General features: G+C 38.7%; 1 long non-coding RNA gene across 12 annotated transcripts; it reads right to left on the reverse strand.

The window, feature by feature from the left end:
• Nucleotides 1-250: 250 nt before the first annotated feature.
• On the reverse strand, nt 251-9,238 carry LOC119273511. Of its 12 annotated transcripts, none has more exons than XR_005134892.1 (14): nt 9,093-9,238; nt 8,906-9,000; nt 7,553-7,650; nt 6,959-7,077; nt 6,708-6,838; nt 6,467-6,608; nt 6,252-6,323; nt 5,989-6,086; nt 5,603-5,662; nt 4,837-4,964; nt 4,705-4,760; nt 2,461-2,617; nt 986-1,045; nt 251-708 (listed from the first exon to the last, which is right to left on the reverse strand). It is a non-coding gene; the product is annotated as an uncharacterized LOC119273511 (long non-coding RNA). The 12 variants fall into 12 exon arrangements; XR_005134902.1 differs by having other exon boundaries at nt 2,461-2,629; XR_005134890.1 differs by having other exon boundaries at nt 2,461-2,645.
• Nucleotides 9,239-9,244: the final 6 nt, after the last annotated feature.

The raw sequence follows: 9,244 nt of genomic DNA on the forward strand, positions 1-9,244 counted from the left end.
TTAGGAAATCTACAAATCATCTTTCAACTCCTTCGTCTTCATCGTCCTTTTCCACCCCGATCGATTCTTCCTTCCACCCATTTATTTCCTTCCAATTATACCTGTTTTCTTCCACGATAATCCGTTCCTGAAAATTCTCCCATGATCTCCCCAGAAATCTCGTGCCCCTTTAAACCCTCTCCCTCTCGCCATTAGATCGGGACCGCGCCTTGGCGCGAGGGTGCCGGTCCCAACGATATGAAGCAGGTAATGATCATTTAGTAAGAAGCAAGATATTATCGAGTTCAACATCATCATGAAATTATAAACACTCAGTTAGTTCATTAGACCACAAAACCTAATAAATACAACATTAAGTTCAAAAATAAGAGCACGAACACGAGAGAGGAAGTACTAATAGCAGGAACATAATAAGAAAGCAAAAGCCAGGCATACTGATGGTAGAGGCGGTCAAACTACAAAGCAACAGCTATTAGGCATACTAATTAGTAGCTCTGTCCAACTGCCTTGTCGGTCAACTTCATAGGTGCGCTTAGATGATCAACCACGTGGCCTTGGTGTGAAAGCAACTGGCGCAAGCACATCATGCTCTTGTGCCTGAGACCGTCTTTTTATTTGAATAATCTCAGCCCATGTGAGAAACTAAAGCATGATGGCACGAACTTCAGAAGATGTCGTGTACTCAAAGATGACTTGAATTCGATGATTCTACAAAACAGATAAAAATAAAGATCATTACTCTATTGATAAATAAGGAAAAGGGAACAAATAACAAACATCTACTTCGGATTAGCTAGTGTTAATAAACCATTAAAGATTACTGAGTGTACAAAAAATGATGTGCGGTCAGACTATCGATACTCTTTAGCCTATATAACCTAGGTGTACGTCATCCCTTTCTCTACAAAGTATAATTTAGCCGTCCTTTATTGTTATTGTTGAATCAAGAAACCAATGGAATGATAAATGGATACATTGAACTTACACGAAAGGCCACCAGATATCTCAAAGAAAAGATTGCTGATGTAAACATGTCTATGCCAACCTGTGGATATTTATTTGAGTAGATGTCACTAATTTCAAACGTTAATATCTGGTATAGAGGAAATTCATGTAGGTAGTAAAAATTCGGTGGCGGAACTGAATTATACAATAAATGCATATGCATATATGAAACACAATCTCTGTCTGTTGTCCAAATATATGAAATCTGCTTATAATCTTGATCCAGAGCAGCCAGTAGGTCTCTAAGCTGCTTTTTTAAAAAGGAAGATAGCCCTTGAAGATCACATGGCTAAGGAGCATGTCAATATCAGCTTTTATGCAAGTAGAAGCGGCACACTTCATTCACACTGCACTATGATAGCAGTATGTATACATTGTGTAGATACCATTACTAAAGTATAGTGATAAGAAAAGAAACATGATTACTGCACATTATTTATTCCTAATTTATTATATTTGAAGCCCCACGGAAAAAAATAAGTTGTAAAGATCACCATGTATGTTGACATGTTCACTAAATCTTGAACTATAGTCAGTTCATAATTTAAAAGCATTATCTCAGGGGCTTGAACTAAGAAAAAAAATGAAGAACGAAATATTAACTACATGGGCGGGTTCACAACATATATTCACCCTGTGCGTTCGGTTTATTCGGTTTACATGGTTCAATTTATACGGTTTTTCAGTTTGTACAGTATTAATACTTCGGTAAATATGGTATGAAATTAAAATATGGCTCGGTTTCGGTATATACCAAATTATTTCGGTATGGTTTCGGTATATACCATAAAAACCAACGTTGACGGGAATTTGGAAATGACGTAATAATAATTAGCAAATTTATGACTCAAAACACATACTATTCTACACAAATAGTATATGACTATATATATAAGTATATATGCATGCATTGATTCATCTGTTGATGGTTATGGACGTGCTTAGCATTTTAAAAATAGAAAAATGACTATGTTACAAGAAAAAAATTATGTGCTTAGTAGTGCATTTGACTCATGTACAAGAAAAATGACAACTTGTATGGTTGTTCATCTCAAGAAAGATAAATTTATTTTTTACTTCGGTTTATTCGGTTAACCGTTTGGTTTTCCGGTATATACCATAAAAACCAAGTTCAAATCGGTATGAAAAGTTCATACCATACCGAAACCAGAAACCATAAAAACCATAAAATTGGTTCGGTTCGGTTTATTTTTGGTATGGTTTTTTGGTTCGGTTTTGAAATGCACAGAGTGAACATATATATAGTAGCAACTCTTATAGATCCTTCCTAATACAGATAATAGAAATATTTTGGAGAGGGTATTGAAGATAAATTAAATTTATTTGGTTCCTAGCCATTTATGTGGGGTTACATGATGTATTCAACGGCCATGAGAATAGTGCAAGGAATTTAAGATACAGAGCTATACATGAAATTGAAGGATAAAGAGTTACTTGTCTGCTGAGTGGGTTCAGAGCGACGAACGTGAATGGTGTCAAGGAGGTCAACAGTCACACTACCAGATCACTGCAGTTCCGTTGCTCGACACCATAATCGACGGTGGCGTCCTCTACTGGTTTGATTCAAACTATCAATGGTATGCCTCATTCCCTGTATAAACATCTGGGGATAAATTCATCTACAGGGTCAAAACAGATGCTGGATTAACACGTATTCAGAACCTAGAACCAAGGAAATTTTTGCGCAACTGTGGAGTAAGCAAATCGAATGTATATCATAATGTGTTTTGTCGCTTGCATGATATCTGCAACTGAGTTGAATGTATATCATAATGCGCGGCATGCCATCTACAGTTAAATGTATATCATAATGTGTTTCAAGCCGACGCATCAAAAGAATAGTGCATTGAATGCCATCTACAACAAATAGTTAGAAATTAATCACCAGGAAAAGAATAATCAGGAGAGGACAAAGCAACCTCGAAAAGAAAAACTACCAACAGATATATGAAAGAGAGACAGAATACATGCAATTAGCATGATGCGGGTAGTGTATGGATATACGCCCCCTCTCCCTACACGAAATCATTCATTATTTCGAGCGAAAGCACTATTCCAAGAAGAAGAAATTGACTATCTCGTTTTATGATTATACCAAAAGGATATGCACAGACGAAGGCAGCTGAACCCAAAACAAACAAAAAGGGCACCACACTGCAAAATATAAGACCATGATGGTACATAGATATCTCAAAAGGCCCCAGCAGAGGCATACCCCTAAGGGTAAACGTTATTCTGTGTTTCAATAGTGCATTCTACAACTTTATCTTCAGTAAGTATTTTTAGCAATTCTCTTAATGCACATGAGACAGAACATCATATAGTTGTCCATGAGTAAACATGTGAACTGCTAACTTTTTGGATAATAAAAAATCAGCATGCCACAATTCAGAAGAGTGAACTGGGAGGACTATTGCAATTGCTATATCGGAATCGTACATCCAAGAAGAATAGTGGGCACCAAGATTATTGGAAGAACACGTCAGCAATGAAAAAGATACTAAAAGGATTTATAATATCACTTGGTCGCTGTAATCATAGTTCTGGTTACCTTGCTAACATTTAAAATAAAAAGTGTGTAGTAGATAACCCACTAATCATGCATAAGACATAAACTACTCAATAAACAGAGGTATGAAATACTTAGATTAACACCTGAATTGCTTCAGAGTCATAAGGGATGATACATTATGTATGTGCCTGATATATGAATCTTAAAATAGCAGGTAGACTTCCTTTTATCTATTTGGAGTGCCAAAATAGTTGGAATTTGTTAATTGGAAATCATATGAAGTTACATCATGAAATTTATTATAAGCATTCTTTCTTGCAGAAGCGGGTGGCAAAACGTAATGGAATACCAATTTGAAACACAGTAAGGTGCCAAAACAGTAGTAAATGAGTAAGAACAGTAGCCCTCTGTTCTAGCCAAATTAGGGAGCTCACTGATGTATGGTGTTGCACTTCTACAACAGTACCCAGATTTGATAAGCTTGCAGAGTACATTTTCCGCAGAAAAAGTGAAGGGATCAATCTTATTATTATTTCTTCTACATATAATAAAGTAATACACAAAACTACATGAAAGTTAAACTGATGCAATAAAAAACTTTGAGATCGGAACTTAAGCCCTGGATCAACTAATCTAGCATGGTAGCTTATTCTTCTTAATGAAAGCACATATATTTTAAGAACTGCTAGTGAATCACAACTCCAACTAATTTTGCAAACCAAACCATGAATGGGAGCAAGCATCACCTTTGTAGAGAGAGTGGCACAAGGGAGCTCTGCTTCTCATGACGAAGTGCAGAATTGAGGAACTGATCGTTTGGTTCAGAACCCTCTCTTACTATTTACGTCAAAGCAAATAGAGAAATGAAATGCAGCTATTATTATTTTCCCCACCAACCACAATGCAACTACAGTTGTCCATCTATATGAACCACACTAAAACATCATGGATCCACAACAAACCAAGGAGTAGCAGATTCTAAACCCTTAATTATAATGGATACTTTTCATATTGTACATCTCAACCAGGTAATAGGCCATTCTTATTGCATATTAATGCTCGGTTTAAATCAGTGTGTGACTGCCATATGACCCTAAAATATTGCTCTGAGAAATACCATGATATAAATCTAACCATAAACATGAACACACTGACAATATTATTACCTTGTCAACCTGAAACTCTTCAATCTGCAATATGGCTTCTGTGCTAGAATTTACTTCTGTACATAATGGGGTCATGTCAAACATTCAGTGATAAATTATTATTTACCAGGTTTTGAGTATCACAATGGGCACCTGAGCCACGACGGCGAGGCAACCACGGCGACGGCGGCGTCCAGATCAAATCCAAAATTGGAAGGGAGAAGGGGGTGAAGTGAGCACATGGTCGGACTGGCCGCCGTCTTTCGGCCACGCTCCTCCTCCTACATACAATGAGCATATAAAGACCACATCCTAAAAAATATATTTTTAGTCCAACGGCAACATGCTACGATCAACTGCAGATTTTTTGTGGCACTTATAGGAAGATATTAAAATAGTATGTTTGACCATCAATGAACTAACAAAACAGTGGTAACTTATATGTTCTGTAAAATTAACTCCGCTGTCAAATTCACAGATACATGACTATCCTCCAAATATGAACCCGACATTATTAACTAAACTATGGTTCAAATCTCTACTCCTCAAAAAAATTAGTATCAGTTATCTAGAATTAAGGAATCAAATGGTAAAGCGGTAACAGGATAGGTGATATTGAGGAGGTTGATGGTGAGTTAGGTTTAGCAGGTGACCTTGATGGTGTTAGGTGACAGGCTGAACAACATCCTTGTTCGGCTCCGTGGTAGCCTAGGCATAATGGCATTGCCTTCCTCATGCGCGGAGGCGAGCTATATATTGGTAAGTCAACCAACAGTCTCAATCCTTAAAATACCAAAAAGAGTTTGATTTCTAAATATACTTCATTCATGACACATTGCTAACCATTTGTACAACATCCTACAGACATAGTTATGCTAATCCACCATCCGAGATTACGCCACAACGCAAAACAAATTACCTTTATTTTAGGATCCAACAGCTCTGGAGGACAGCACCTCTCCCCTTGAGATCCACCCCCCTGCAAGTGCAAAAAACAACTCATTGCCACAAGATCATAAAGAAAGTGAACTCCGTTGTCTGAAAGATAAAAGAAAGTGATATGCTTCTGAAAACACGCATGCCATTATTCTCCAGCGGAAATGAAGTATACATCTTAATCATGAAATAAACAAATATTTATCTTGACGCACTAACATAATAACCACTTGTTATTCTGATCCAATATAGGCAGAACAATTGTTTCGTACTTGGTGTCAATTGCCAGGTTTATTCTATCATCAGTATTTGCAAAGTTGGAAAGTGATTTTAACAGACTGATAGTCAATAAGAGATGCAGAAACTAACCAATGTTGGTTTGGTTGTACGGTTCCAGAAGGAGTGATAGAAGGGTAACTTGTTTAATTGGTCAGTTGCAGCTTTGACTAATCGAGGCTCACTACCACCTGAAGAAATCATGAATAGTTCATGCAAGAGGAATGAAATTAGACTGTATACATTATTCTTATCACAAAAATAAAATGGTGATGCAGGATATTATCCCAAAGAATGCACAACTCCCTGGTACATAATCACAAAAATCACACTCAAAAGAATGTATTTGTACATACCTAAATTTGTACTCCACAGTCCTGCTAGAGAATCTAGATACTTATTCTGTTGATGTCATAAACATAAGAACCCTGCATATTCAGGTTAACACTGTATAAGGCAAACATACATAGTTCACAAGCATATCATAAATAAATTAGCTTCCATTCCAAAATGGAATGCTACATTGCAAGAGAAGTAAACATATATAATGCTATAACTGGAGAGCCGCAACCTCAGATCTCCCAATAACCAGCAGATGCACATCATTGCTCTGACATCCAGCTGTGAATGGTGCCAACATGCCATGCCCCTTAATCCTGGAATGGCCATGCTTTCAAAGTCAGTTGTGGCTTCTAAATATATCGAATGAAAACCTGCATATGCCCGAGTGCATAACAGAGCAAAATTATGTGATAAATCCACAGATATAATATAATAATAAATTAATAATAGTAAAAGAAGATCATGTATACCCATTTTCGTCAGTTGAGTTAGTCTGAGAAGACGATGCTGAACTGAAATATCTGACTGATGCATCTGATAAACTCTCTGCATGCCCTTGTAAGCTCCCTGCGCTGGTTAAATATTTCACTAATTTGCTTGCCTGTGAAAGTGCAAATTAAGGAAAATGGAATAAATGACCACACACAAGCTGCTAGTCTTCGACAATGGCAAAACTTGGCAGGTAAGATGTGAAATCTAAACGGCAGAAAGAGAATCTCACTATTGGATGTCTTTTGTCATGTTTTTCGACATGCTTAAGATCACAAAGTCACCATGGATGCATGTCTGTTAGGTCATTAGGAGTGCGACCAGCAGTAAACTAACGTCAAAGGAAGAAGCCTGAACAATACAAAACAGAAATTGAAATGTACTACATCTTCCGAAAGGATGACTTAACACCAAAGCACATATTCAATCTGTATCCGCTCTTAAATATAAAATAACAACTAAAAGACACAAGAACTTAATAGAACAATCAACAATTAAATATCTGGTTGTCGTATAATTACAAACTGGAAGCTGGGAATGACAGGAAAATAAATCTAATACCTAAGAACAACACTTTGATTTCACTGAACTGCAACCACGATATGCACAGATCCTCCCTTTATTTTATATAAACATTTATGTGATCTGTTTAACCCTTAAGTCAAATGGCCAAAGTAGGGATTAATAAAAATAGACTAACAAATAGATCATTTAATTACTCTAACCAGATCCGAGCACCTAATGGACCCATCCATAACAACCTATCTAGATCTATGCACTCCAGTAGAGAGAGAAAATGCAACGAATAGGTAAAGAAGAAGCTCACCAACCAGAAGCATGAACGATGCAGTCTCTTGAAGCAGCAACACACGACAGGACGACCAAAACGGTGAAGGAACAGAAGAAACGATGACAGCAACAAACCTACATCAAAAAAAGATTCAGAAACCAGGAGAACCAAACAAAACAGTTGACAATAAAACACGAATTCCTCATATATAATTAGAAACTAGAAGCTAGGAGCTGACAGGATAACCAAATTAATCTGGTACCCAAGAATAACATCTTGATCCATAAGACTACAACCGCAACAAGCATAGACCTTCTGTGCTCTTTTTCTAATCAACCATGTGACCTATCCATTCCTGTGATTACATTGCTAAGCAAGGACCAAATTAATCTAGAACTTGAGGACAACACTCTAATACAAACAACTGCAACCACAACAGGCATAGACCACCCATGTTCTTAACCAACCATGCAACCTCCCTGACCGCCAAGGCAAACAATTAAGAAAGGACCAATGAAAACAAATCAACAATGACACCATCTAAGAATCCAACAGAAGCCCACGAATAACCTGTTCCCCCACATCTCTTTTGCAAGGCCGAATCGATTACAAACAAATCCAGCCCCTGAAAATAGTACATTGATTCCAATAACGTCAGAACCACACCCACAGCAACATAGATTGTCTTCTATTTCCCCAACCAACTTGTCAATGTCCAACCCCGAAGATAAACGGACCAGGAAGAGCTTGGGCTAACCAATCCATTTAGGCAGACAATTTCCAAGAATAGAGCCCATGCACAATCCATCTCATCACCTTCACCTAACAAGCTCCAATCAAGCACCTAAGAATGGCTCCTAAACCCACTGAACAGCAACCACGAAAGTCACAATCCGTAAAATTAACCAGGCATGTGATTCATGCAACTAATCCTTAAGACAAAGAACTAAAGCAGGGACTAACCCGAATGGCAACAAATCTGCGTCATATTCTAACCTAATGTAATCCAACAATTAATCCTCAAGAGAAACACCTAAATCTGGGACTAACCCAAACCAATAGTCAGACCAGTGAAATATCTTAAACCAACAGAATCCAACTACAGCAGTCCACGCCAAACCCATAAGCACCAGACAAATACAGAAAGGCAACAAAAACTGACACGAATATATGCATGCGGCCGAGCCTCCGGCAAAGCAACAAAAAACCGAGGGACCCAAGCAGATCCCCTAATTTCACCAAAGGAAACCGACCACATCCAGGCTCGAATAGCTAATGCATCCAAAAAAATTGCCGCATCCGACCAGCCAACACGTCCAAAAAACTACTGGAGCCCCACATAAGCATCAGACAAGAGGACTGGAAAGGAGGAGGAGAAAAGGGGTTGACCTGCAGAACCAATTCACCCCCTGTCGCTGCCGTCATTGGTGATGGCCGCTGCTGCCGTCCGAGGCTAAGGGTCGCTGCTGGACACGTGCGTGCACCTGTGTACCAAAAGTAGCAGCAACATGAGGGGAGGGGAGGGAAGGGGCCAAAAACAACAGCAGCATGAGGGGAGGGGAGGGGCCAAGAGCACCTTGACCAGCAGCAGCAATGCTATGGTTAGGGTTGGAGCAGGGGGAAGGGCGGCGTCTCGAGGAGGCCATGGCGGGAGCACACTCAGAGGTCGAGGTCGGACGATGGCGCCCATGGATCTGCGAGCCCTTGGCCGTCGCCAAACCTGCTCGC

This window comes from Triticum dicoccoides, chromosome 1A (assembly GCF_002162155.2).
Source record: "Triticum dicoccoides isolate Atlit2015 ecotype Zavitan chromosome 1A, WEW_v2.0, whole genome shotgun sequence".
In the NCBI taxonomy this organism is placed as follows: Eukaryota; Viridiplantae; Streptophyta; class Magnoliopsida; order Poales; family Poaceae; genus Triticum; species Triticum dicoccoides.